The following is a 21,327-nucleotide window of genomic DNA, read 5'->3' as shown; positions in this document are numbered from 1 at the left end:
TGACAAAGCCAAACTGGGTTGGATCCAAGGTCTGCAAATTCCCTATGTCTTTATTTATGAGGTCCATTATGATCCTCTCCATGGCTTTGCAGATAAGGCTTGTCAAGATAATGGGCCGGTAATTTCCGGGGTCGGTGGAGGCACCGCCTTTGTGAAGTGGGACCACAGTTGCAGTGCGCCACTCCCTGGGTACGTATCCAGAGGTAAGACTTTGATTAAACAGCTGTCCTAGCTGTGGGTTTAATTCCTCATTGAGTTCGTGGAGCACACAGCCGGGGACACCATCAGGTCCCATGGATGCTGTGTTTTTTGTTTTGGAGAGAGCAGTTCTCACTTGGGCGCTGGAGATGTTTGGGGTCTGCAATCGTTTGGTATAGATATCTCTCCTTTTGGGGGGGAGGGGGGGGAGAAGTTTGCACTGAACCTGTCAGCCAGTATGTTGGCAATGTCTGTAGGATCAGTAATCTTCACATCATTTTGAACTAGTTCTGAGCATATCTGGGAGTTTCCTCCTAGGTTTCTAACATAGCTAAAGAAGGCCTTATGATTGTCTTTTGAGTCTTTAGCTATTTTTCTCTCAAAATTTGCTTTGGATGATTTTATGAGAGCTCTTAGTTTTTTCTTATAGTGATCAAGGGTGTCTTCCCTTTTAAGGATTTTGCTCTATCTTGTAGTAGCTTCCTCCTTTTATTGTAGAGTTTGTTTATGGCTGGGGTCCACCAGACTGGACGCTTGCCTTTGGTACTAACTCAGTAGTGGGGCGTTGGACATTTGCCGGGCCTCCTGGATCCAAAGGTTCAATTGGTCCTGCTTGCGTCTCTTCAGGCCCGCATGGTGGTGACGAACCTGCTCACCAGTCCTTGGAATTCCTGTGGCACTGGTGAGATCATGAGCCAACCGGTCCCACGCCTCAGCCCTATATGCTCCCCACAGGACCTGGCCCTGCATGAGTTGGGCCTCATGATTGTGGACTAGGAGCCAGACCATGTATCTGGACTCCTCAACGCCCCACCTCTGTGCTTGGAAGCAACTACCCTCACCTACTCCTGTCATTCTGGCTGCAAGTCAGTTCTACAATCATTTATGCTGTGTATTCCCACCTATGGGGCTTATATATGCCGTTTTTCCCACACATATCTGTGATTGGCCATTTTGGAATTGTATCAACTTCACAAAACCTGCTTTGTCATGCTCCACATTGTATTCATTCCTATATATTTGCTATTACTGCATTTATAGGTACTGCTGTCATGGCTTAGTGGTTCAGTACCTTGACTATGGTGCATAGTATCCTGGGTTCGAACCTGGCCACTGCTTTTTATTTTTTATGACTGTCTAGACAGGCTTGGTGGGGGGTGTCTGTGTAAAGGCAGTTTTGATACGGCTTGCTCAACGTTGCCCGTCGGTTAGCTTGTTGGTGCGGTGTGCAGCTCTGCGCAAATGGGTTACGCTGGTTTACGTCTCATTCGGCTATCAGCACGCATATTATGCTCAGCTCAGCTAGGGGCACACAGTTTCAGCGTGTTAAACCACTGCTCACCTACGGGCAGATGCACTAACCTTGTTAAACTGTAGCTCAGCTATGGGCACATCTGGCATCTTTTATTATTTTGTTATCTCACATTTCTTCAAAATAAATGGACTATTTCATTACATTTTACATAAACTATGATTTTATATGTGTACATGTTTGTCAGGGACTTGTTTCCTGCTTATTTTACTAGAAATAAAAATTGGTGTTGTCGGGGCTCGAACCATAAATGCCTGCTCCTCACCCGACGTCTCTACCACTACGCTATTGCGTCTTGGCTTACTGTGCTTATTTAGTTCTTATATCCTTTTCCACTGACTGCTAACTGTGGCTAAGCTACGGGCATGCCCGCGCAAATGAGCGCACTCACAGGCAAACATCTTTACGATTTAAAAAAAATATATAACATATTCATTTATATATTTTATGTTCATAGTCTGTAGGGGCATATGTTGTGTTGTGTTTATTCACATTTCCATGGCCTCTGTTGTGGGTGTTTACTTTGGGCAATTTTACTCTTCTGGTGGAGTGTCCGCTTGCAGGGCTCAGCCTACGGACATGCCCCCTACTGTCTTCCACGGACCGTGTTAGCCTTCGGTGTGATTCAGCATGCCCTCATGCATATGCATGACATGCTGACGTCACACCGTTTAACTGCAGCCTCCGTGTAAGCCATGTATCTCTTACACGGAGGCTTTGAGAATCCTGCCCATTCGTGAATCCTGCCCATAGTCTCTGAATGAGCAACTGCCTGGTCCAAATAACTCTGGAATACATATCGATTACTGAGGTTATGTCCCCACAGAACTCTGTGCTAGAAATGATGTAAACATTTGTTGTGATTTGGTCAGCGGTTGCCATAATTATACAGACTCCACATTTTTTTGTTGCCTAACATCAAGGTTGAAGAGGTGAGTATATAATTTAAACCAGTGAAGACACAAGGTATATGATATTGAAAAGCCATTTTGAGACTACACTCCATGCAGCTTTATATACCATCTGCTCTGACATAGTATCTGGATCAAGGTCTTAGAATTGAGACATGCCTTTTGTCCCTGGGGATCACTGTTAGTGGTAGTTGTCGGCCAGTCTGATGACCCCACTACAGTCTAGCAGGCTGGTCTGCTGACCCTGATCCTGTCTCATAGGTTAATTTCTTACCTGAGTATCCATGTCCATCCCAGAGCACACCGACAGTGGAATGGTAGAACAAACAGTATTTGACTCCAAGACTGCAATCATGGGCTCTATAGTTAAACTAGTTTCAAGCATTGGGAGTCTCATTAAAGAAACAAAGTGCAGTAAAAGTAGCCATCCCTGGCATAACAGTTACTCTCCAGATAGAGAGAGATTGTAGTGAACTGGTAGGACACTGAGTAACATCAGCAAGATGATGAATCACAGCAACTGTTACTCAGAGAAGAAATGTTTATATTCATACCTTTAGTAATAATAATAAAGGAGAAAATATCAGTTCCCCTGATGTTGCTGTTATAAACAGGTTCATAGGTAGGTACTAGGCTATCTGCCCGAGGGCATTTATAAGCCTAGCCAGAGTGTGTCAGCTTTCGCCACCCCCTTGATTAATTAACAGAGCCTCTGTCAAGAAGAGCCAATGAAGTGATCCCAGGGGTGTATTTTCTGTGACCCATCCACTCATCAAGGTTTTTCTTGAAGAGTTTTAGTGAGGTGCTCTGCCTAATGTAGTTAGGCATTTTGTTCCAAAGCATGGGGAGTTCCTGTAACAGGAATCTATCCCTCCAGCATGTTCTATTTATTGTTGTGGTGAGGTTTAGCTCACTAGAGCGAGTGGCTCGCAGTGACTTGGATTTCTTTAGGTGGAGCATGTTAATTAATTCTGAGTTGGACATAGCTTTGTAAGTAAGGCAGAGATCACCTCTGAGTAAGTGATATGCCACTGAGTACAACCAGAGTTTTTCCAGTCGGGCTGCATAGGACATATGTTTGAGGCCAGTAATCCTCTTGGTGAGGTTCTTTTGTGGTCTTTCCAGCTGTTGGAAGTGTCTTGTGAGGTACAACCCAAATGGTGCATTGTACTCTATGATGGGTCTGATGAGTGACGAGTAGAGGGGCACTATAACCTCTTTATTTTTAGATGCAAACCCTTTAGGCGTCAGTGTATCTACTTGTATTTACTTGTTTTAACCTCAGCATTGTATTTCTATTTACTTGTATTTACTTGTTTTAACTTCATCATTGTATTTGTTTATCTAACCATGATCTTGGAGCTTTTCTCCCCGGGCCTCCACTGAAAATGGACATGTATCCAGTTGGACTAGCCCGGTCAACAAATGTAAAATAAAATAAATAAAATAAATAAATAGTAATTAGCTACATAGAAGGATTTCCTAACTACTTTGGCAATATGATTGTCAAAGGAGAGATTACTATCTACCTGGGTCCCCAGATCCCTTATTACCTTTTCTGTATTAAGGGGGCTGCCACCTATATGGTAATTCATGAGTGTTTTGTTTTTCCCAAATTGGATGACTATGCATTCTTTTGCATTTAGCTTGAGACCATGACTTTGACACCAGGTGTCCGTCTCAGTAAGGCCCTTTTGGAGAATGTCAGTGTCAGCTGGAGAGTCAATTATGTCTCCCAGTTTGCCGTCATTGGCAAACTTGGATAGCCATAGTTCCCCTGTGTTTGCCTGTACTTCTGAGAAGTATATGCCGAACAGTAGGGGTCCCAGGACCGAGCCTTGTGGGACACCACTTGTGACTGATTTATAGTCGGACCTGGAGGCTGCTATTGTTACCGTATGAGTTCTGTCTGTAAGCAAGTTGGCACCCCATCTTGTGATGTATGGGGTTATGTTCAGGCTGGAGAGTTTTTCTATAATTCCCGAGTGGAGAATAGTGTCAAAAGCCTTGGTAAGGTCAAGGTAGGCTGTATGAGCCACCTTCCACTCATATATGGCCTTAGTGACTGTCTCGAAGAAGTCAACTAGGTTTAGTAGGCATGATCTGCCCTTAACAAAGCTGAACTGGGTCAGGTCAAGTGTTTCGAGGTTCCCAATGTCTTTGTTAATGAGTTCCATGATGATGTGCTCCATAGCCTTGCAGACCAGGCTAGTCAGGCTTATGGGGTGACAGTTACCAGGGTCAGTTGTGGCCCCTACTTTCTGGAGCGAAATAACTATGGCTGTGCACCATTCTATGGGCATGTAGCATGTGGAGAGGCTGAGGTTGAACAGTGTGTTTAGGTGGGGGGTTAGTTTGTTCTGTAGTTTGTGCAAGATGCAGCCTGGGACACCATCTGTCCCATTGACCCTGTGCTTTTGGCTTTTGAAAGGGCTGTTTTCCCCTGTGGATCTGTGATTTCTGGAACACTACACTTTTCCGGTATTGTTGTGGGCCCTTTAGGGGGTGAGAGGGGGGTGAAGTTTGCACTGAATCTATCTGCCAGGATGTTGCAATATCAGTAGGTTCGGTAATATTTTGTGCTATTTTGAACTAACTCAGAGCATATCTGCGAGTTGCCACTTAGATTCTTGACATAGCTAAAGAAGGCATTGTGGTTATCTTTTGAATCCTTGGCTATTTTTTCTTTCAAAGTTAGCCTTGGATGATTTTATGAAGGAGCTTAGTTTCTTACTGATACTGATGAGGGATGTCTTTCCTTCTTGGGATTTGCTTTTTTTCTGAACTAGTTTCCTCCTTCTGTTGTATAGCCTGCTTATGACAGGGGTCCACCAGACTGGTTTCCTTCTCTTAGGGGAGTGAGTCTTGGTTTTGCTAGGGATGGCATGATCCATGCATCCTTGTAGGTGCTCATAGAGTGCATTTGTAAAGGTTCCTGCATCTTGGACACTGTTATCCTTTAGCGTGGGGGCTGTGAAACTTACCACCTCTTTCTTAAGTAAGGTGAAGTTTGCTATAGAAAAGTTTTTCACTGTGGTTTCCTTGGTTGGGGGTGGTGGTGTGGTGTGGTGTGGACATCCAGAGTGATTAGTTTATGGTCTGATCTAACCAGTGACGGGTTGACCTGTGGTGCAGAACACCTGTCGCCCATGTTGGTGATGACCAGGTCCAATATGTTTTCACCTCTGGTAGGGGAGTTTACTAGCTGATCTAGGGCATTTGAGTTGATAAATTCCAGGAAGTGCTGGACCTGGGAGTTTGTACTTGAGTAGTTTTCCCAGTTAATGGTAGGGGAATTAAAATTGCCCAATACAGGGTGTTTGGTAGGACCTTCATGTTTTCCAGTGTCTCCAGAAAGGCGAAGTGGTGGTCCTTGGTCATGGAGGGTGATCTGTAGCAGGCCACAATTTTCATTGCTGATTTGCCCGATGTTAGTTGCACATGGATGATCTTAGAGGTATCATGCTGCGCCACTAACCTGGAGGTGTAGGTATCCTTGATGAATATGGATTCACCTCCTTCTTTTGTGTTTCGGTCCATGTTATGTGGCCGAAATATGTGGTATGAGTTGTAGCCCGATAGTGCTGGGGTGCTCTGTGGAGTCTTGAACCAGGTTTCAGTTATTGCACAGATGTCAACGTTCTCCATTCTGAGGAGTGCTTCGAGCGGGTGCATTTTGAGATTTAAACTCCTGGTGTTGAGTACCATAACACTCATTTTTTTATTTGTGCTGTTTACAAAGGTGGTTTTGACTTTTCAGCCTTGCCTAAAAAAAGGCACTATGGGGACAGCAAAAGCCTAGGCCAGTATTAGAAAGCCTAGGGGTGACAGGTGCAAGTAGTTTCTTGTGAAGCAACGAGGCTTGTTGAGCATGTCGTCCCAGGCTGACAGACACTGGATCCCCTTTGAATGATACCAGAAGCTTAGCCAATTGTTGAAATTGATCATACTGTATCATTCTTGGTGAGGGAAGGATGTTGCAGATGCTGCAACACTACAGGCAAATGCTGCATAAGTCTTATTTAAAGCCCCAAGAGTTTCTGTGAAGGAAGATATCTCAGCAAAATATGTCTCGGTTTCATGAAGGGTTGAAGTTTCAGGCATATCTGTTATACAATATGTAGAAGGTAGCCTATACTATCCTCCAAAAATATCATGGAAATTAAAACCAACAGCAAAATATGTCTGGTTTTCAATCAAAGTTGCAGTCTTTCACCCAATACTTACTACACAATTAGGGAGTAACATTTTCTTAATCCCCCAAAGTCTCATCACTGGTTCTTAATATTACCCTTTAACATACTTTCCATACATGAATGTTCTCTTTCAATCTGCATTGATCAACAATGGATTTGTCTGCTGAAGATATTCAGAAGGCTAGGAGTGTTTGGGAGAAATTTTATGTAAATGCTGAGGACAATGGAGCAATTGTATTGAGCAGGTAGTTTTTTAGAAGAAATTTGAAACTGTACTTTAGTTTTTGGGTTTATCCTTTGTATTTAAAAATGTCTTGATTCATACTTCTCAACATTCTAAGAATTTTAAGCAAAGTTGAAAATTGGGGACAAAGGCCCAAAACTGTGGATATTTGTAAACATTGGCTTAATTGAGTTACAAGGTAAACTAAGAGGCATAATTGGGGACTGTGTGTATGCACGTTGTTCCCCCCAGAAGATGTTAACAAATTGTTCTCTCTATATCATTTTTTTGTCATATTGATTCCACTTGATAACATGAAGGGTTGAAGGTTAATTATTCCCCTCATCCCAAACTTTTCTTTCTCTGCTTAGAGTATGGTCTCCTGGTTAGTAATAAGAACACACTGCATAGTTTCTCTCTGTAATTTGCTCCTATAGCTCACCATTAGCTTGTCTTCTGATCCCTATTTATATTGGGCCTGAGCTATTTACAGGAGCTTTTTATGGCTTAATGCAGTGGAGCACACCGGCACATATACCTACCTCTGTGTGACACATTTGCTGCCTGTGCTTTGTAAATGCCACTGCTTGTGACTTATTGTGTATGCCGGAGTGCATGCTGTTCCCACCCTCCCTGTGCCTCAGATGTTTGAGCTGTTAAGTGAGGCTTGCTTGTCTGGACCATAGGCAGGTTTTTTGTCTTGTACTTCATTCATACCTCTCAACGGTCCCTGATTTTCAGGGACGTCCCTGATTTTGACTCAGATTTTAGCTCTGTCCCTCTTAATCCCTCTTAAAACTAGTAACTTTTGGAGGAAAGGTGGTGAATTACACTTAATGAATAATGACAATAATTAAGAGTTATAGACTTCTTTTACTTCAGAAAATGTATATTCATTCATATGCTCTGATTCTGTCAATGTTTCAAATCAATAGCACTAATATTTTAAAAGTGTCCCTGATTGTCCCTGATTTTTTCTTGACTTGTCCCTGATTCTGTTGAAATTTGTCCCCAACTGGTTGAGAGGTCTGACTTCATTATTAGCACTAACTCTTGTTGCTGTAGAGGTTACTTTAACTGAATGTTATGTTGTTAAAACACTACATTGGTGTAATTGTATCCGTCATCAATGTTTTAATGTTTGTTCTCTTTTCTAGAATGTTCAAAGAGCACCCACATAATGTGAGCTACTTCACAAACTTCAAAGAACTACAGCCCATTGCAGGAACTGCCTCAGATGCAGAACTTGAAGGTCTGTCAGAAGTTCGCACCCATGACAAGAAAGTTTTGTCTGCTCTGAATGATATTGTCTAAAAAGTAGAAAACATGGCGCTATTAGCTATTATTAAAAGCTATTATTGAGCCTTTAGGCAAGAAGCATGCTGTGGAACTGAAAGTGTACGTAAAGGAATTTGAAGTAAGTTGTCTGAGTTCTGTAACAAACTAAGATCTGAGTGAGAGTTAATAATTTATTTTATTTATTTATTTTACATTTGTTGACCAGGATAGTCCGACTGGATGCATGTCCATTTTCAGCGGAGGCCAGGGGAGAAAAGCTCCAAGGGTAAACAGATACAGCATAACATAATACCAGCGTTACATATTACAAACAGACTATTTACAGTGATTACATAAGTAAGCAAGTTAAACAAGTTCCACAGGTTAGAGTTAATCCTGAGCATAAGTCAGGATTAAATTAAATTACACAGTAAACTGGTTAAAAGATTTTTACACATTCTAGAGAGAGTTAGCCAGGCTTGATACATTGACATAGCCAGTTAAGTGACAAATGTTGTTTGAGTCTAGTTTTAAATTGACTTAAGGTAGAAAGTAAGGTAATATCAGCTGGAAGAGAGTTCCAGGGTCTACTTACAGAGTTTGCAAAGAGAGAGTCACCAGCTGTGTTATTAATTTTGCTAGTCTGAATTAGTAGTTTATTAGAGGATCGAAGTGGTCTAGGATTGTTATAGGGGATGATAATATTTTTAAGTGCATGAGTATTGTCCGGATTATAGAGGATTTTATAGGCCATAATCATTTGGTTATACTGTATTAGGCTGGGTAGTTCAAGCCACCCAAGCTGATTTAGATTGATGCAATGATGTGTCCTAAAAGGCAGCCCAGTGGCAAACCTGGCAATGTGGTTGTAGCAAACTGAGAGTTTGTTAAGGACAGTCTTGTTTAAAATTAGAGAGTAGAGGGGATGCATACAGATGGGTTGAAAGAAGGTGAGAGGGAGCTATGGCAATTTTAGCTGGAGGGGTTAGGAAGGCTTTTATTCTGTAAAGTGACCCTCATTTTTTATTGATGGTTTTGATGGTTTGGTTAACATGTAGGTTGAATTTTAGATTATTATCTATGATTACACCTAATAGTTTTGTAGAGGGGTCAGGGGAGATTATTGTGCCATCATTTGAATTTATGGTAAAGGTGAAAGCGGTAGACCTACGTGTTGGTGAAAATAAGAGCATTTTAGTTTTTTTTGGATTTAGGATCAGATGATGTTCAGAAAGCCAGTTTTCTATTATATTAAAGGTGGTCTGGGTAGCTGACCATAACTCTATTAGAGATGTGGCCGAGCACATCAGAGTAGAGTCATCAGCATATTGGATACAGCTCACTTTTGGGATGACAGTATAACGATCATTAATGAAGATGAAGAACAGCAAGAGCCCTAGTATAGAGCCTTGTGGTACTCCAAGGGTGTTAGGTAGAAGATTAGAGAGTTTGTTCTGCCAGAGAACAGCCTGCTGTCGACCATTCAGGTATGATTGAAACCATTAAAGGGCTCTAGTATCTAGACAGAATATTTGCAGGGTGTGGATTAAAAGTTGGTGATCAACCATATCGAATGCCTTGGAAAGATCCAAGAAGAGGGCTGAGGATATATAATTATTGTTGCGATTATGGTTTATGGTGTTGGTAAAGGCTAGGAGGACTGAAGTAGTGCTGTGATGAGGACGGAAGCCATGCTGAGTGTCTGCCATAAGGTGATTCTGTATTAGGTGTTGCATGAGCTGTCTATGAATACATTTTTCTGTTATCTTTGCAAGTGGAGAGAGTATAGCTATTGGAGTATAATTGGAGAATTCAGTAGAGCTGCCTCCTTTGTGAAGTGGGATTACATAGGATACTTTCCAGATGGTGGGAATTTCAGCTTCTACTATGGTTCGATTGATTAGTATTGAGATGGGGTAAGCAATAGCATCAGCTGATTTTTGTAGGTACTCGGCAGGGAGTTGATCAGCAGAAAGTGTAGTGGGTTTTAAATTTTTGATCAAGGTACGGAGAAGTGATTTTGGGGCAGATGACTGCTTTTTCTGTAGGAAACAGAGCTGAACTTGATAAGCACCCTAAATGTTAATTTTGCTTTCCATATTTTAATCCTGTTGATGTAGCTTGTCTATATAGTCTTGGTTAGTAATCTTAATGTGTTGCCTGATAGCAGAATAACTGCAACACTACAAGAAATTGTGTCCTTAATGAGCTCATGGCCAAGGCATACAGCAAAAAGCACTGCTGCACTCCCTACTAGTGTGGGGAAACTGTTCCCTATTAATTTCCCAAATAGCCCAAATGAAGACCCATCACCCAGTCTGACTCCAATGGGTTCTCAGGAAGTCTAATACACAAGGGCAAACTATTCCAGAAACTACTCTTAATACTTTAATGGATCTGTGTTGCTGATGTGGTAGCATGGTGTAGCTCTCAGAAGGAGAGTTTCCTCCAGCACCGGTTCTATTTAGGTTCAGAGTGTTAAGTTATACAGAACATGAAAGGCCAGCAACGTTTTTGGCAGCCTCCAAGATATAGAGTCCCAATCCCCCCACCTCTACATTTATAGTAATCCCAACCACACCCACACCACACATCACTTCCACACCTCACATCACCTCCACCAATCACAGCTCCTCAAGTCAAATCACATTACCCCACACCCACTTGCTCCACCACACAATACTCCCAACCACTCACATTCCATCTAGGCATTATTACATCACCCCACACTACTTACCCATCCACATACAGTACAACCCTGTAATTCCTATCCACACCTCCACCTAGAACTAACTTAAACTTTATAACCATGACTATCACACAACTATGTCTGTTCTGTCTTCTCATAATTCTTTATAACTCCACAAGTTATCACTCTAGCAAGATCCCTAAACTTAGTAGCAAAACACTATATTTTGCACTCTCATATACAGACACCACGGGTCTATATTATATATTTGAACGCTTAAATGTTCGAATAGCTATAGAACGAACTTTAGTGATTGAACATTTAAATGTTTGAATATATTAAAAAAGTAAAAATAAATAAATAAATAAAAACTAAAGGGTGTAAGCAGGGAAGCAAGTGAAGCCCGCCCTAACCCCCACACCTCCCACTACTTAAATATACTCACTCCAAGATCACGCTACAGTGTAGGAAATGGGAAATATTCCATTTCTGCACTGTAGCAGACTGAAGTACGATCTCGGAGTTGGTATATTTAAGTAGTGGGGTATGTGGGGGGCTTGCCCCTCTGCTTAAACCCTTTACTTCATGTTTTTTTTAATATTTTTTATTATATTTGAACGTTTAAATGTTCGATCACTAAAGTTCGTTCTTTAGCGATTTGAACATATAAGCGTTCGAATATATAATATAGATCCGACACCGCACATTATTATAATATCTGCCCACAATTGTTCAAGAACTACATAACTGACCAATTCAAAACTAAACGCATATGCAATCATTTGTTCTCCAAAAAAACACAATACTTTCTCACACTCATCACCAAACTTAAACATCTGTATCAGCATTTCAGCACCAGGCTCACCATAAGTAGGAACATCCACCCCAACCCTGGCCCAAATCCATCCTGTCTAACACAAACTACTCCAACCCACTTATCGGAACATGATACCTGCACTATCTTCATCCCTGGGCAAATCAACAACAGCAGCAAATCCAACCATCTCATAATGCTAAATATTAATATTAGAAGCAGTGAAAATAAAACACCTGAACTCCAGGCCACAAAAGCACACTACTCCCCAGACATAGTTGCTTTAACAGAAACCTGGCTAAATAAAAACATAACTAATTCAGAAGTTCTCCCTACTGGCTACAATATCATTTGACAAGACAAACCACTTTGTAAAGGGGGTGGAACTGCCTTAATGTACAAGTCCAACTGAACTTTGTCAAATACCAAACTCTTAACCTTCCCCCAATAATTAGGACATACTTATCTCACAACTTCTGCTTCACCCTAAAAAGATCATTACCATGATTGCCATCTATATTCCACCTGGTAATACACCTGCTAGCCTTGAAGACTTCTTATCCTGGTGTTCTTCCACATACTCACAAGAAACCCTTATTCTTGGGGATTTCAACCTAGATTGGTTCACGTGTATATCAGAACCACCAAGTAATCTAAAATCTCCATGGCTACCAGCAGCTAGTCCAAATTCCAACTAGATGTGATAAAAAAATCTAAAAGGGAATCCATCCTTGACTGGGTCCTAACTAACAACCCCACACATGCAGTCTCCCAGATACCTTAAGTGACCACAATATAATGTACCGTATACATAGAACAAACCTGTGCAAAACCACAAACTATAAATCGACTGGAAACAAAAAATGTCTCAACTGAAGTCCTCAATACTCTACTCTACAACTGTGACTGGACCTCCCCTAAAACCCTCCCAGTTGACCAGGCTGTAGCATTTTTCAACAAAACATTTCTACAACACTTAGACACTGTCACTCCATTGTGCAAAATCAAGGTTAGAACCTCTACAATCCCTGGCTCAGCTTTACTATAAAAAAACAAAGAAATACAAAGCCTAACTAAGTACCAAGAGCTGTGCAACCATGCAAAAAATGCATTAGGCTGGACAAAAAATCCTACTACATGCCATTACAAACTAAATACCAACACAACCTTTTGGAAAAATGTAAACCAGCTACTAAAACCTACCCAAAAGGATACTCCCAAACCAACCACCCCTGACACTAAAGTTCACATCGAAACACAATTCAACTCCCATTTTGTGAACGCAATTTATTCCTTAGTATCACAGGACAGTTACCAACCTCATTATGCCCTCAGCACAAATAATACTAATGCAAGCTTTACCCTCAAAACAATTTCCACCACCTCAATCAAAAGCATGCTCTCCAAATTAAAAACCTCGTCAACAGCAGCCGACCTACTCTTCAGCTATTTCTTGAAACTCACAGCAGATACTATTGCTATCCCAATCTCCATTCTCATAAACAGATCAGCTGTTGAAAACTATGTGCCCAAACTCTGGAAAATATCCTATGTTACACCCATACATAAAGGAGGGACCTCCACTGAACTTAATAACTATAGTCCCATTGCTATACTCTCCCCCGGGCAAAAATCCTAGAAAAATGCATCCATACCCACGTGCTAAAATATCTCCTAGACAACAACATGCTGTCACCTACTCAACATGGTTTCAGACCTGCCCATAGTACCACTACAGCCCTCCTCTGCTTCACAGACACAATAAACCATCTCAAAAATGAAGGCCTGCAGGTGTCAACTCTTTTTTGGATATGTCCAAAGAATTTGACACAGTCTCACACCAAATCCTGTTAAACTAAACCAATATCACCTATCAAATTCCACTCTTACCTGGTTCCAAAGCTACTTAACTGACAGGTACCAGGCTGTGAAATGGGAAAATTCTCTCTCTCCTCAACTGCCCATAACTATAGGAGTCCCACAGGGTTCTATTTTAGGACCACTACTGTTCAGTCTTCACAAATGACCTCCATACCTCTACACGGCATGCATCTATCATTCAGTATGCAGATGATACTACCTTAATCTGTGCTGCACAAAATATTCCGACCCTCCTGCAAACAACTCAACTAGTATTCTCTGACATTGAAAACTACCTTACCAAAGCCCAACTTATCCTAAATCCAAAGAAAACTCAGCTGATGATTATAACCAGTTCTAACACTGATAACAGTCAATTCACTATCTACTCCACAAATTCTACTCCAGTCACTCCAGTGGCACAGGCTAAGCTATTGGGAATAACCATAGACTCCCACCTAAAATTTTATAGTCATCTCAACTTAACTATTAAAGTACATGCCAAACTGGGATCACTCTACTGCATCAAACTTTCTTACCAACAACACAAGATCAGCCATTGCTCGCCATTGCTCTCTCCCAGCTTCTATCCACCCTACTCTATGCATCTCCCATTCTGACTAATCTCAACAAAATGAACTGAGCAAAATGGAAGCCTGCTATAACAGAATTGCCTGCTTTACTGCAAACTGCTCATATAGAACTCATCACTGTACTGCTTTGAGCCAGCTCCACTGGCTTGAACTGCCCAACCTCCTAACGTACAATCAGCTCTGCCTCCATCACTCTATCTATTACCTCTCCAAAAAGTGTCCTGCCCTCAAAAACCTAGTACAACATCACTCAGCCAAAAGGCCTCTTAAATCATCAAGTAAACTACTACTAGAAGTCACCAACAGCTACAATAGTTTTGGAGACACACTATATAGTAGTTCAGAGGCTAAAAAACGGAACTCTCTCCCCACTAGCATACAAAACACATCGTCCAAAGCCTCCTTTAAAAACCTCATTAGGCAACATCTCAAGCAAAGTTGGCAGTGCCATGACTGCTCCCCAGGCTAGTGAAAGCAGATAAGGTACACATACTAAACCTAGTGTACTTGATGATAGTTTTCACTCTTACTCACTAGCTAATGTACAGTGTGTGTACTGTACCTATGTGCTATGTATATATTCCACCTTTGTTTCAAATTTCAGCTGTACACCACAAAATCAGTTAATTATCTTTATTTTTAAATTAATGTTTTCTTGTTTCTTCTCCCCACTGTTAACTGTTGATGTGATTCATACCACTGTAAAACCATCTCTATTGTAATTTGTGTCCATGCTGATGTCTAAATATCTAAATGTATCTGTAATTATTTTTCTGTGTGGAGCTTTTCTCCCTGGGGCTCTGCTGAAAAAGAGTCTTTTCGGCTCTCTCAGATACCCCGGTTAACAAATATAAAGTAAAATAAAATAAATAGAGTGGATGGGAATTATAGGCTGTTAAAGCAGGGTAAGGGTATTGAGCTTGTCTTCTGCCTGCTCAGATATTGGAGGTGCCCATAAATTTATATTGCATGTTTGCTTTCAGCTTCTCAATTTTCCCATTTTGGATGGATAAAAGAAATGGTACTAGCATTTGAATTGCCTTTAAATCTGGGTTCTTGTAACTTTACTCTTGAATTCTACTTTAGACAGGTATGGTACTAAGGGTTTTGGTGAGGAAATAGAAGTCTTGGCCTTGTGTGCTTATAAAGGCATATGTCACTGGAGACTCTAAAGTGAGTAACTTTTCCTTAAAAATAACAAAGGATAAGTTGGCTAGGACCATAAAACCTGCCTTACATATGGCTGAAGACTATCAAAGTTCCCACTCTGGGTGATTGAGTGCATGGCCACTCATCCATAGCATAGAAACCCAAGTAGGTATCAGTTTTTGTTCTATGTGATAAAGCTGAGTCACTAAATAGTCAAAAGTATAAATTTACCTTCAGTTTCTGTAGGACAGAGGAACTGGATGGGCCAGTTGTAGGAAAAATATAAGCAGGATTGTTACATGGGTGCTTGATGCACAGGATTGTTTCTTGGTACAGAAGTGCAGGGTGTCCCCCACACATGATTCAGTCATTCATAAAACCTAGCCAACAGCCTCTCAAGCTTGCCTGAGCACCTGCTATATAGAGTAAGGATACCTGACTACTTGGTAGGGAAGTCCTGAATGGCCCTAATGGAGAGTACACATACTAAACCTAGTGTACTTGATAGTTTTCACTCCACTAGCTAATGTACAGTGTGTGTACTGTACCTATGTGCTATGTATATATTCTACCTATGTTTCAAATTTCAGCTGCACACCACAAAATCAGCTAATTATCTTTATTTTTAAATTAATGTTTTCTTGTTTCTTCTCTCAGCTGTTAACTGATGTGCTGCATACCACTGTAAAAACATCTCAATTGCAATTTGTGTCTACTGATGTCTAAATATCTAAATGTATCTGTAATTATTTTTCTGTGTGGAGCTTTTCTCCCTGGGGCTCTGCTAAAAAAGGGTCTTTTCGGCTCTGTCAGATACCCCTGGTTAACAAATGTAAAGTAAAATAAAATAAAATAAATAGAGGTGATGGGAATTATTAGCTGTTAAAGCAGGGTAAGGGTATTGAGCTTGTCTTCTGCCTGCTCAGATATTGGAGGTGCCCCTAAAATTTCCTTGCATGTTTGCTTTCAGCTTCTCAATTTTCCAGTTTAGGATGGATAAAGGAAATGGTACTAGCATCTGAACTGCCCCTAAATCTGGGTTCTTGTAAATTTACTCTTGAATTCTACTTTAGATGGGTATGGTGCTAAGGGTTTTGGTGAGGAAGCAGAAGTCTTAGTCTTGTGTGCTTATAAAGACGTATGTCACTGGAGACTCTAAAGCGAGTAACTTTTTCCTTAAAAATAACAAAGGACAAGTTGGCTAGTACCATAAAACCTGCTTTACATATGGTTGAATACTATCAAAGCTCCCACTCTGGGTGATTGAGTGCATGGCCACTCATCTATAGCATAGAAACTCAAGTATGTATCAGTTTTTGTTCTATGATAAAGCTGAGTCACTAAATAGTCAAAAGTATAAATTTACCTTCTATTTCTGTAGGACAGAGGAACTGAATGGGCCAGTTGTAGGAACAATATAAGCAGGATTGTTACATGGGTGCTTGACGCACAGGATTGTTTCTTGGTACAGAAGTGTAGGGTCTCCCCCACACATGATTCAGTCATTCATAAAACCTAGCCAACAGCCTCTCAATCTTTCCTGAGCTCCTGCTATATAGAGTAAGGATACCTGACTACTTGGTGGGGCAGTCTTGAAGGTCCTTAATGGAGAGGTAGCAAAGTGAAATGAGACTTCATATCAGATGTGCCACTAAAGATGGATATCAAAGTGGAATGTTCTAATGGATTGATGTGTTCAAATCTCAGTATTGGTCCACAATGATGTAGTATAGGTAGTGGTACTAAATGCTGCATTTCTGCTTGATAAACATAAGCAATTATTGCATGCCACCCTTTTCTTGGGGCTGGGGGGGGGGGGGTTGATTATCTGGAACAGATGCCCTTTTCTTTTATATTTTCCTGCATGGGGTTGGGGTGTCATGGTGACAAATTACTATACAATGCCACTCCTACCTTTGCCAGGCACACCTGACCTTGGGATGCACTGTGTGGGACAGCAGATGCAAATCCAACCACTTATCTCTGGCAGTTCATGTTCCTCAACTGCTCTGCTTTGACTGCCAATGTTTCTGTACCATCTTTAGCATTCTGTCATGCAGCCAATCTGATTCTAACTTTTACCTCCTACAGACTTCCTTGTCCACTCCCCTCCCAGATACTCTAAACTGTTAACCTGCTCCACTATTCTCACCTATCTTCTCAGCTTCTAATTTCCACATTTGTTGCCATTGCAACTCTGGTTCATCCCATTTGCCTTTAACCAATAGGAATGGAAAGCAACTAAGTTCATGCTCATTATGCCTCAAATACTAAATATGTATGCAGCAACTTTGATCTGTTCCCTGTATGCAGCAACTTTGAACTGCTCCCTCCAGCCTGTCTTCTGAAGCTGTTCATCACCAAAATAAACAGCAGTGTGTGCTCAGATGTCCCTGATGCACACTCCCAAGGAGACTCTCAGAGTCCAAACACTGTACTGGACTCATTGGGTCCTTGGAAATAGTGCAGGTTATTAACATCCATGTTTCTGAGACTTCAAACCACCACAGTTTTGCCCAAACTGTCTTTCTTTGGGACCTTGTCATTCCTTTTCCAAGTTTAGGAATACTTGGTTGGACTTGTTCATCTATCTTACTGGAAACACTGGATCAGTTGTGTTACACTCTGATATGAATCCAATCACTCTCCAGGATCTTGGTAATACACCCAAAGACTAAACTGTTCTAGACTGACAAAACACCCAGGGTGCAGAACTGTTCCTACCCTAGACAGGCTTAGAGGACACAATGCTCCTAACTGAGGGCAGTACTACAGTTCTGTGTTGCACAGCTGAGAGTAATGGATTTTATAGACTAGTAACTCTGTTGGATTTGACTGTCAATTAACACCCAGTGAACCTGGCTGTCTTCTGAGAAGAGGTGCTCAGGTTAGTGGAGTTACCCCAATAACAAATATAAAATACTGCTGCATCTTGTATTACGACTCACCAAACTTTGTAATGCCTAACAGGATATGACTGTCTGCCAGGAAACCCACTCTATATAAACAAATAGAATGCTTCAAACTCCCTGAAGTGACTTTTGACCATAAGTGTGTATAGTATAATTTCGTTTGACCACTCTTGAAATCCCAAATGTACTTTGGGGAGGGGGACAGTTTAGTTCTCCCAAAATGCTGGTAATTCATAGAAAGTCTAATGTATAAAGTAACCAACAGTCTGAACAATACTCTAGGTATCTTGACATCCAGAAAGCCACTTGCCATATCACTGCTTTGTAGCAGTAAAAAGGCACCACAAGCTGTCTTGAAAATCAACCTGTCAGTGTAGTATGCTGAGAATTACAAAAAATGCAGGACCTGCAAAATGTAGTCTACAGCAGGAAAATGTAAAATTGCATGTAGGCCAGATGAAGCATACCTGACTGTATGCGAAAGCGCTTGTTTTATGTGTGATCATTAAAAATGTTTTACTGCTGTCTACATCGTGGTGATCTTCGTTTTGGTATTTCCTTGGATGTAGGCCAGATGGGATTGGCTGAGCTTGTGATTAAGACACTTGTGTATTAGTACTCTGGGTGACCTTGCAAGTAGCTGGAGAGTAACCTGCTTTACTGTAACATCTGGCTGGTAGTTCTGTTTGTATTGATTTACTTACATACACAGATGGGGGTACAACTTCTCACCTTGTATATGTGCCCCACAGTAGTGCCATCAATGACTTATTACCAAGCTGGGCAATAAAATGGTAAGTGCTCTAATTGGCTGGTTAAAGCCCCAAGTCAAGCTACATTTTCAGGGCCATATTGGCTGGAGAGTGTGGTATCTGACTCATGAAGATGCATAGCATTAGGCATGTGAGCAACGCTTGAGGAGAATGGTATGTAACAAAGATTATGGCCACAATGTCAAACTGGAGTTGCACTTAAAATCTGAACAGACTGCCCCAGGGTCTGGAGTGAGGACTGTTTACACTCCTTTTCTGGAGTCTACAGGGCATCACACTGGTATGTGCACACAGTCCAAAGCCAATATATAGTCACATACAGCAATATCATACAAGCACTAGTGTTTGGAGCATGGAACTCTGCACTCCCTAAAGATGCTGATTTTTTTTTAATGCCCTCAGCCCTGCTAAGGGTACTTAAGAAGCACTACCAGAGTCTGGTGCTAGAGCATAGAGATCATCCTGCTCTGTCTTGTTTTTATGTAGCAATTTAATAGTACACTACATGGTTTCTCTAAAAACCTGTAAGGGTGTTCTATACTTTAATGACTGAGGGAAGCCCATGAATTTCTAGTAACTGTCCATTTCTCCTGTGTGGATTTGTGGAGACAAGGATATGCGGCCAAAAACTGAGATGCCTTCCCATGTTAAATTATCACCCAGATGGGTGATAAAACTTGTTAACTACTAAATCAATCTAGCTGTTAGAGAAATTTTAATATCCCTTGTGGCTATGGTGTACTGAGATGATCCGTTTTACGTGGCCAGTAAACATGTGTGGTCTCTAGATTAGACGACAAACATATTGGTCACTAGTCTTCTGGTGCTGGAAGTCACTTCTTTGCTCTTGTTCATGCCTAATCAGTTATCTTGTCCCCCCATAGTTTAGACAAAAGTAAAGGCCCCAAGTTAGAGCCACTCTTCCTGTTACTATCATTTAGAATAAGATGAAGCTAATGCTCGGGGATAATTGGATTAGCACTCAGATTTTACAAGGATAGGGGAAACTACATGTGATTAAACTTGATGAGACTTAAACCTCGACACGGCTATTAATAGGACGTGCTGGAGGGATAGATTCGTCACCCAAAGACTCCCTATGCTGTGGAATAAAATCCCGGTATATGTGAGGCAGAGCACCTCGCTGGCCTTGTTCAAGAGAAATCTTGACCAATGGATGGGAGATCGCAGATATACCCCAGGGATTACCTCAGTGTCACTGCTCGACAGAGGCACAGCAAAATAATGGGTATAGTTCCCCATACTAAAGGGGTGGCGTAAGCCACAAAACTATGGGCTAGGCTTGTAAATGCCCTCGGGCAGATAGCCTAGTATGAACCTATGAACCTATTACAACAATTAACAGCTTTTCACTTGGGCTGTGCCTTCAAGTAGTCCACTGAGATTGGTGCATTACCCTGGTAAACAAAAAAACTAGACAGCTGAGTGTTCCCTTTACTCAAAACCCAGGAATAAAAGCTGTTGACTGCTGTATGAGGGTGCCCTTTCTTGCTGCACTGGCCCTAGCTGGGGCCTAGAGGGCAGCAACATAATGGCTTGTATACCCAAACTCCAGAAGAGCTTTGCTACTGTTGCCATAGTTTTAGGCATCTATGTCATGAGGTTCGCATTAAGGGTGGCATAAGTTCCCAACACATCTGGGATAGTAGCACTGCACATCTTAAGGGTCCCATGGAATATTTCTGAGGTGTGTAGCATCAAACACTGACCACAGATATCCCACTCTGCTGGTGTGGAACCTTCAGTGAGCTTTTTCCCCTAATCCTGAAACCCATCAAAGTGCTCCATGTCAGACTACAATACACTTGCCCAACAAATCAAATATTCAGTTTGTTTTGTCTAGGACCAACAGTCTGGAGTACTCTTTTGTTCCATTCTTTTGCTAAACTATTTTGTATGAATTCTTGCACTAATGTCTGACACTGAACTAAAATTTCTCATTTTCTTTACATACTTTGTGGAATTCTGCTCGACCTCATGGCTGAAAAATGTGGTGAAGATGTCAAAACAGATTTCAAAAAAGTGACAGATTTTGTTTGTGAGCAAATCAAGTCTACTTATTGAGACTGTGCTGTATTTAATACACAAATGGATCATAATAAAATAATGAAACCTCAGACTTGAGTGGTATGACATTTAGTAAGTACACAAACTAGTTGGCTAAGTAAAGACTTCAAAATATTGCCTGGCTATATAGCTTTCCCATAGGTCACTACTGGAGTAGTGAATGGTATACTATGTTATGAAGATCCAACCTACCACACATATGGCAGTTTTTACTGATGACACTTTAGTTCTATACAAAAGCTTTGTCATAGAATGCAATGCATGGAATGTAGGCCACATTTAGGAGTTGGCCTCTTACCTCAATCTCTTGGTGTAAGAAATCTGGACAAAG

At 41.2% G+C, this 21,327-nt stretch overlaps 1 pseudogene; it reads left to right on the top strand.

Annotated features, from left to right (window-relative positions):
- Window positions 1-6,767: 6,767 nt before the first annotated feature.
- LOC122792465 lies at window positions 6,768-21,041 on the top strand (annotated as a pseudogene).
- Window positions 21,042-21,327: the final 286 nt, after the last annotated feature.

This window comes from Protopterus annectens, chromosome 1.part2, assembly GCF_019279795.1.
Source record: "Protopterus annectens isolate FY-2018-M chromosome 1.part2, PAN1.0, whole genome shotgun sequence".
Lineage (NCBI taxonomy): Eukaryota > Metazoa > Chordata > Ceratodontiformes > Protopteridae > Protopterus > Protopterus annectens.
This window is presented reverse-complemented; position numbering and strand designations above follow the sequence as displayed.